Source organism: Squalius cephalus (genome assembly GCF_949319135.1).
Source record: "Squalius cephalus genome assembly, chromosome: 21".
Taxonomy (NCBI): Eukaryota; Metazoa; Chordata; class Actinopteri; order Cypriniformes; family Leuciscidae; genus Squalius; species Squalius cephalus.
The window spans coordinates 21,855,456-21,865,452 of NC_137142.1; positions in this window are offsets into that span (position 1 = coordinate 21,855,456).

Sequence of the window (9,997 nt, forward strand, 5' to 3'; positions counted from 1 at the left end):
TGTCTTTAAAGAATAAAATTATAAAATAACAATCTAATGCAAAGCATTCTGGGAACCAGAAATCTTCATCAACCTTTTTCTGTTTTTTTCCTTCAGATTTTGGTTCCCAGAATGCTTTGCATGAGGATGTTATTTTAGTTTTATTCTGTAAAGATAAAGACTTGTTAATGTTTAATGTTCATTTAATTTTGAACAAATTGTTGCCAGTAAATAACATCAATTTAAATCTACAGTAAGTTACTGGCAAGTAGCTGCCAGTAATACTGTAATTTCTACAGATTTTTCTAACAGTGTATATATTCAGACTTTCATTCTATATATATATATATATTCAGACTTTCATTCTATATATTCAGACATTCATTCTATATATATTCAGACTTTCATTTGATATATTCAGACATTCATTCTATATTCAGACTTTCATTCTATATATTCAGACTTTCATTCTATATATTCACTTTCATTCTATATATTCAGACTTTCATTCCATATATATTCAGACTTCCATTCTATATATATTCAGACTTTCATTCCATATATATCCAGACATTTGTTTTATATATTCAGACATTCATTCTATATATGTATATTCAGACTTTCATTATATATATTCAGACTTCATATTATAAATATAATTATTTCCTGAACGGCTTGCCATAATATGTATATGTATATATATATATATATATATATATATATATATATATATATATATATATATATATATAAACAGTCCTTCATTTATTTTATTCAAAAGTTATGCATGATGATTTTTATATAAAATATTTAGAAAACCGGTTTGAGGCTGTAAACATTCTTTAAATGTGATTCTAGATTAGATAAAACAAGAAAGAAAGAAAAACCCACTCCATATCAGTTCCACCAGAGCATAACATAAGATGTGTAAAAGCAGTGGAAAGTGAAACAGTGTTAGGGCCCTTTCACACCTACCTTGTTTGGTCCGGACTTTCGGACTTTTCATTTTGGTCTGAATCAAAATTACAGGTGTGAAACCTCCCCCGGACCATGGTCCGGACCAAACATACGAAATTTGGTCCGACGAAAAGAGGTAGTCTCGGTCCGGATCAAATCTAACAAAAGTTTTGGTTCATTTCTAGTGTGAAAGCATTTTCTGTATGATTCGGACTTTCAGACCATTTACAGGAAGTTCCAGTGGTTCCCGCGTAGCCTAAACAACTGAAGAAGAATATTTATGTGCCGTCCTGCCCACACACACACACACACATTTGTCCTGCCGGCGATGATAAAATGTTCGCACAACGAGGACGTTCATTTGGCGAATTTGAACTAGCCTCGAGTATAGTTGGTGCTGCAGGGAGTAATGCCATAACAATAAAAGTATACTGGCAATGGTATGCGTCTGTTCATTCATTCTTGTCAAAGTTACCCGCCGAATTGACAACACACTGACGTCAGACGCACGTCCGTTTACAAACCAATCAATGTTAAGATGCAGCCCATATAGATGATGACGACAGGACGCAAGTACGTCATGAAAAGTTCTTTAGTGCGCTCGCATAATTGCAATGTGAAACCAAACCAAAACTAACCTAATGTATACAATGTATCAAAAACATGAACTTTGGTTCGGACCTTGGTGCGGAATTTCAGGTGTGAAAGGGCCCTTAGACGGAATAAACAAGAGGGTGAGAGATCTTTGAACTTCTGTGCCTTGGAATAATCTTCTTCCAAGTTTGATTAATTATTGTAATCTAAGCAGAATTTGTTTTTTGAAAAGTCAAAGGCTGACATTTTCGTGGCATTCATTTGTAATGCTGTACTCAAAACTCACAGGTCAACAGGTAATTAGCACTTCTATCTTAAAAACTCTGTAGCACATATACTTATGCAAAAATACCATCTGGAAGATGTCCGCTGAGAAGTTTGCTCAATATTTAATTTTCTTACTATAGGAATGTGTCATACTGTATATTCTTATGATTTAATCTTTCAACCTTACCTGATATCTGTCTTTATTAATTAAGGCTTAGTTTGGTGTCTTAATGACATGTGGGCAGAATGGTTAGAATACGGTTTTCAGTCCTGTTGTAAAGTGCAAAATGACCAGCATTTTTCTAAATCTGTGGCCTGGGCTATAGAAAGAAATCAATACTTTTATTCAGCAAAGATGCATAAAAATGACAGTAAAGACTTAAATTATGTTATTTTTTCCATCAAAGAATCACATTTTTCACCACAATACTTTTATGAAAGTTTTATGAATCGTACTAATTTTAACTTTAGTCTTTCAGATAGATGGTCTTTCAATATTTGTTTCGCTCCTGTAAGCTTGTGAAAATCTGAAAGTCAAACCAGAGCATTCATAACCACAAACTTTCATGTTACTGTATTTGACGATGTAAACTTCCAATAAATTGCAGCCAGGTCTGTGAGGATGTTGAGTCAGCAAATGCTCCCCTTCATCATTTTGATGAAACATCAGTGGTGCCGAGAGATGTCCGGGTGTATGATGGTCTCAGTGGGGTAACGATTGCACCACGCGTTCTGATTCAGCTACACACAGAGATGCTGTGCACCATTGTTATTCATCTCATTTCATACTTAATGGTCAGATTTTCCATTAGCCATGCAATCATCCTGTTTGTGGAATACTGTGACTTTTGCAGAGTTTCTGGAGGGAAATGAGTGCTTTTGATTTATTCGCTCATTTCTCCGGACGCGGCCCTCTCCAAGTCGGCGTGGCGGGGAGAGCATCTTCTGCTCTCATCCGTACCCTGGATAAAAAGCCATGAATCTCAAGCTGAGTTGGCCAAAGTCAACTGGTTAAATCTGTTATATAGTCTTGGCAGTAGGATGATTGAGGAGAACCATAAATTCAGCAGCAGCCTTTACTGTCAGCAGCCTCTCGGGACGTGCGGTCATGTGGATCATCACCTCTGTGGAAGAGCCTCGGCTTGTCCACGACGTTGACCTTTCCTGACCCCACCACCATTACAAACTCCATCTGTCTGCTGTCCAGATTTCTGACACCTCTTTCTAGCCTGAACACCTGGAACTTACCAGCCTTAAGATGGCTTCTTCTCTTCTCCAGAAAAGAATTCCTCTCAGAAATCAGCCTTTTGGAATCCGGCCCCTCAGAGGAAAGTCTTCCGCAGTTAAGACCTCTACAGCTCAGTCTGTTTGAACTAAGCCTTTGAGGACTTAGCCTTTCTGTGGGCTAGTGAAGGCCAGAGCTGAAAGGAAGAGAAAGAAAAGGAAAGAAACGTGAAAGAGAGGGAGGCAGAAAGAGGGCATGGCTGTGTGATTCAGCGTTCATCTCTTTGCAGCGACATTCTGTGCGTCGCTGCTCAAGGCAGCCACCAGCTCAGGTTCACCAAATGTCACATTCTTGACTCTCTCTGCTTTGCTTGCTGTTTTGTATACAGTTTTTGGCTTTGAATCAAACATAAATGCTTATGAACAAAATATACCAGAGTTGTTTGGCATTGTAAATTAAAATGAACCTGTGTTCAGGGGAAAATGACTGAATGAGTGTAAATATAAATCATACAGAAACAGAATAGAATAGAACGTTCAGTTTGTAACGCATAAATATCATTATGTCTATAGATTAAAACATGAAAACCCAATGTTGTGTGTGTGTGTAATTTAGTTAATTTCTCTGTTTTGTTTTTAGAATTTGTTCTCTAACAGTGGATTGGAAATATTCTATTACGTGCACATCTAGTTTTGAGTTTAGTAGAATATCCACAGTTTTGCATGTTTTTAGTAGTATAGTGACAGATTTACTGCAGTGCTTGTCCTAAATAATTTCAAAGCTTCAGATTTGTAGTATTGCAGGAATGTGGAATAGATGGTGTATGATCACATAGTGAATATATTATTATGTGTTATTTTTGAGTTATTACTTAAATGTATTACTTGTATTTATTCTAGACACCCTAGAGCTGTGGTTTTCAACCAGGTGGCTCCAGAAAACTCCCAAGAGGGCCTGAAGATGCCATAAAAATATTTAAAATAAGCTAAAACAGCACCAAAAAAAAAAAAATCAAGATTTTTTATTACATTTTTACATTTTAATTCACCCATCAACAAGAACCACAATTCATACGGTCTTGGAAAACCTGAATTTGTTAAGCCTAATTTCAAAAGTGTGATTTATATACAGGAAAATTAATAAAATCTTATGAATGCATGGCCATTTTATACATTTTATAAATATACATTTTACTAGTTATTTCAGTGTGACGCAGACTCCAGATACAGTCTGAAACATTCACAATTAATTCTCAGCATTTTTTCAAAATCCTCAAAAGTTTAAAAACGTAAATGTCCTAGTCTCCTGCTGTATGTATGTATGTATTATTATAATAAAAACATATTTTTCTTTCTTTTTTTTTTTTCGTACAGTAATACCAGTGATTCTCTGTATTCTTGCTTTTTCCGCTTGAGTGTGATGACATGGCAGTGAGTGTATTGTGTCTTGGCCGTGGTTTGTAATTTCGAGGCTAGCATATTGTCCTGAAGCTCTGCTGACTGCATTGAATTTGTTCTTTTGAAGGTGCATGTCATTATTCTGTGTCGGGATTGCAGTGGTGTACTTTGTAGAGTTTGAAGTCTTTGGTTTAGAGCAGATTCTATGATTATGTGGTGTTGGATTGTGTGGTTTAGTACAAGTGAATAGTTACGCTCAAAAGTAGACACTGTAAAAAAGCAAAAACCTAAAAAACTGTAAAGTATTTTATTTAATTGTTTTTACGTTGCTTTAACTCATCAAAATGTTAAGCTATTTTCAACTTTTTTCAGAAGTTATGCAAGATTCAACTCATTTTTAAAGGCAGTTTTATATAATTTAAGTTGAAATAACTTGAACATTCAATTTGATTGTACTTAAAAACAAAATTACAGTGTAGATCACAGGTGTTTGTCCTCATTTCATCTTTATAATTGTCCTCATGACAAAATTAGTGCTTGGAACACACAGGGAAGTGGTGTCGACTCAGTCCACTCTCATTATCTAATCCTCTCAGCAGTTTAGGTTGTGTTCTGGAAGACCCATGAGCTCAGACTCACCTACAACGGCGGCCCTGCGCATCTTCATCCTGTATGTGGCTGAGGAGGGTGAGTTAACACACAGAGACAGTCAGACCCTTTAACTACAGCCAAGGTCCGTACCATGGGATTGTGTGTGTGCAGGGTGAAGCCTGGGTCAGGAAATGTTTCCTGGTCTGGGTAACAGCTAAAAAACACACAGGGCAAATTACCATTTGCTTAACACGCCAACATTGACAATATATAGGCCCTGCATGATACTTTTGTACACGTGTGTGAATCTAACTGCTTTTTTTTTTTTTTTTTTAAAGATAGAATTTTTGTCATTTTTCTTCTCATACTGTTCACTTTCAGGACCAAAATCCTCCTTAGCCAGCAGAAGTTCATCTAGAATTTGCTAAATTGTGCTTTAATTAAGCATCAGACCCCATCACTTTGTTATAACTCGGCAAGCCCCCTCCTTTTTCCATTCACAGCACAATGAGCCCTGGCAAAATGGAATTTGTCCTTTGTTACGATTAGATTCCTCCGTTTGATCGCAGTTGAAACGGTACGAGAATCAAAGCTTGGCACTGTCTTCCTTTTTTCTCTCTTACACCTCATTCTGCTCATCTCACAGGCTTAAACATTGTAACCATGGCAATGAGAGTTTTGGATGAAAAGAACCCATAATTTTGCAGCGGGATTAATTCTGAAACATAAGATGTGCCATGTGAAATCCTTGTCAAAACCTCGCAAATTCTCCGCTGGCCGGCGTATCCGTTGCACTCGGCTCTGTGCACCGTGTGATTTGACAATGTGGTAGTTTTTTGACTTATTTCTCCTTGTGCGGCTATTGACATGTTGACACAAAGTGGTTTTGCAGACAGACAGTGCCCATATTTCAATCAACATTAACCGAAACATTGGACAGAGGTAGAGTGGTAAAAGCAGAAGTGACATGTACAGACACATCACCAGACAACTATAATTTCTGCCTGATGCCAGCTGGGAGCTCCAAGAGCAGAATAAACATTTAGCGTAGCAGGAGAAAACGGAGACGGTAGTCGGCGACTGAAAAAACTGCCCTGCTGCGTAAGCTTTTATTTTTGGATTTTCCATGATTATATGGAAACTACTTTCATTTGTATTATTGGAGGCTATCATAACATCCTTCATCCACAAAAGACATCATGCGCTACAGAAATGCTTTCTGAAGGGGGAAAAGGGTCTGCCAGCTGTTGCGAAACTGTGCAACAAGGCCAAATATATTTGCTTAAAATAAATAAATATATAAAATAATAAAGCAGTTTTGAAGTTGAAAAGTATAAATCTGTATTTTGGGCAGTGGTTAGTATTTAAAAGTGCAAAGTTGTTTCAATGCATTGAGTTCGTAAGTTCACTGCTGTTCAATATTTTACACTGTAAGTGATTTTAGTTAAAGATTTATTTACAGCTTATGACTCAATAAATGCACTTTGCCTATTAATACAATTGTTATTGCCTAGCTTAAAGTGATCTTGACAGTTGACCGGGGCATTCCAATAAAATAGAGACAACTAAACACTGAATATCTAATCTTGCTTTATGCTTTTTCTCATTTGGTGTTAGTTATGATCTGAAAGTTGCGCATGCTATTGATTCTTTAAGTAGTTTAATCATAACACCAACATAATGAAAGTAGGTATAGGAATAGATTATTTTTGAAAAGGGAATGAGATAGACAGACAGATAGATAGATAGATAGATAGATAGATAGATAGATAGATAGATAGATAGATAGATAGATAGATAGATAGATAGATAGATAGATAGATAGATAGATAGATAGATAGATAGATAGATAGATAGATTAGGATGGATGATAAAATACCAACAGCAGAAATTATGAAGTCGAATATTCCTTCCCAGTCACATTTGAATTATCGCTGCATATTACAATGCAGGCCTTGCAGACAGACCTCTCCACCTCTGTGTCGGGATCCAGATGTATGTGACGTTAAAGGTGAGAGCATCTGTATTCAGCAGAAAGCTTTAGACTCCAGACTGTCATCAAGGAAGTTTGGGAGCTCATATCCCCTGGATGAAAACTGTGTGTGATGCAGCTTTACTGCAGATTCAACTCCTAATCTATCAAACAAAGATGGGGATTAACTGTTGAGACAGAGCAGGCTTGACTACTGAGGTACTTCTTCCATTCGTAGACTCAGAGTTTTCTTAAAAATAAAGCGTGTGAAGGAAATGAGGAGCAGCTGATAAAGACCAGCGTTGTTCCAAGTGGAGTTTTAGCATTGAGGTTATTTTTTGCCATGCGTAGGACGCTGAACTCAGCAGAAAACACGTTGAAGTAGGCTACACTGTGAACCTATTTATCAACGCAATCTTATTGAAATATGGGAATGTTTTTCCTTGATTTCACCCTACTTCACTTTTATTTATTTTTTAAATGGAATAAACTACTCTCCTATTGTTTGAAATAAGGCATCTTTCGGGGATGATACTGTGACAAAAGACAAATAACACTATTTATTCAGATGCTGATAATGAAGATGATTTATGCACTTATAACCAGCATCTTGATATGCCACACCTGTGAGGTGGATGGATTATCTCGGCAAAGGAGAAGTGCTCACTAGCTGCGTTTCCATTTCCCTTCAAATTGCGCAAATTAAAATTGCGAATTGAAAATACGCCCAATGGAAACACGTCAATTTCACAAAAACTCCCATTTATCGCAAAAAATGTTTTTACGCTGGCATGAGGTGGTTTTTCAGAAATAAAAAAAAAAGAAATATTTCGCAAAACTGCAATGGAAACAGTTTTTGCGCATTTACAGGTCACCTGACGTAGATGACGCGGTATGTTTGGACAGAATACGAGACAAAGTTCTTTATTAAATTCATTTAAGACAAAAGAATTACAGGAATAATGGATTCTAAACCTCAAATAAAGGCCTCGAAGCAGATATGAGTGAGAATCACCCAGAAACACTTCATATGTGCCGCTCACAAGTATAATAAGGGTCGTTCCTTACCATTAATGATTGGAAAACACACATACATCTCCTTCGATTAATAATAATGGCTAGAATAATGGAAATAATAATATAAATAACAAATAATATAATAATAACCAACATCCGTTGGCATGGTTTTTGGAATGATTTTACTTATTGCGAGAGGAAAAAATGAAGTTTTAGTCACATAACATCGGGTTAATGGAAACGCCGTCATTTCGCAATAGTTTTTTGTCGACATTTAGAAAAAATCGCAAAAGTTTTGCGCAAATATGTAATGGAAACGCGCCTACTAACACAGATTTAGACAGATTTGTGAACAATATTTGAGAAAAATAGGCCTTTTGTTTACATAGAAAAAGTCTTAGATCTTTGAGTTCAGCTCATGAAAAATGGGGGCAAAAACAAAAGTGTTGCGTTTATAATTTTGTTCAGTGTAAATAATAAATTAAAAAGTAATAGTGAGATTAAGTTTGAAATAAGAAATAGTCACATTATGACAGTTACACTATTCCTTACAATTGTGAATTTATTTCTCACAGTCACAACTGAACGAACAGCCGAAAGTCACAATCAGAAGATATATAAATATAAAGTTATTTTATTGTATTTTATTAATTATTATTTTTTATTATTATTATTATTGAAGTGCAGGAATGGCAGAATGAATCCATAGCTGTGTTTTTTCTTTGTCAGTCTGATTGGTAGACAGGAGGACAGAGTGTAAGAGAGAAGCCAGGAGCGCTAGAGAGGCTGCAGCAGCACTGGTAACTGTCCAGTGAGATCACAGATTTTGGAGTGGTGAATTGGTTTGGAGTGCTGAAATCCTGTCCCTGCCCAGTCACACTGATTAAAGATTACACTGTCATAATGCTGCGACTGGAGACAAGAAAGACAGTTTTTCTTTATTAAACTTTCATATAGGTTTATTCTGATGATGCATTATGAATGAGACATAAGGTCAGAACAAGAACAAAAGCTCACTATTTTCCTCATTACCTCAGACCTAAACACATAAACACATGCAGATAGAAAAACAAAATGAGTGTTTGCCATGCAGGTTTACAGCGGTGGGAAGTTTGACATTGACTGCTTTGCAAACTTGACCACCCTAGTGGGTTTATTGGTTTGACACTGATTTGAAGCGTTTCTCCTGAATGGAAATAACCGCATAACCAGGTCTCAGGTCAGCTAATGAGAAAAAAATGTATTTGTATATTGTCCCTTCAGTAATGTACCTTTTCTCTTTTGCTGAGAAGCTTGCCATCCTTTTGTCGTCAAGTGTTTTCAATCAGCAAGTCCTCCTCAGTTGTTCTTTCTTGTTTGCAACTGGTTAGCAATGAATTACTCTTTGAATAGCACATTACCCTCTGGACTTGACCAGTTATTTAATTACTACAGGTGTGTCATTTTTCATTCATTAAAACATTCATCACAACAGGGACAGGCCACCATAAAAAGGGGAATGATTTTGACAAAAGTTCAAGGTTGACAATGACCATGACCACAATTATTGTGTTTTGAATTAGGGTTCAAATCAACTAATTCCATTTTTGGGCAACTGGACCCTCAGTCCTTTCAGCTCAGTGTAACGTTACCATCTGTGTGTGTGTGTATGTGCATCTCAGAGTGTGTGAAGTCTGTCCAGGCTTGCCTGCGCTGGGCACCATCTCACAATCGCGTTGGGTCTGATCAGTACCTGTGTTAAAATATGCCCAGACTCCCTGCCAGGCCCCCCAGCTGAGACGCTCCAAGTGTCCCGCTGTAGAATGGGACCCAGCCGAAAAAGCAATTCGCACATCTCTTCATTTGATTTATTTATTTGATTAGCAGCGTTCTGAAGCGGGCGGCACGGGAGGGCCAGGTATTTCAGCCGGGACTGTCTGCTCCAGCAGGCCTGGCACGGGCAGGAGATTGGGGTCCTGCCATCGCAATCTTCAGCTGGCGCTAGCACCGGGGGGAGAG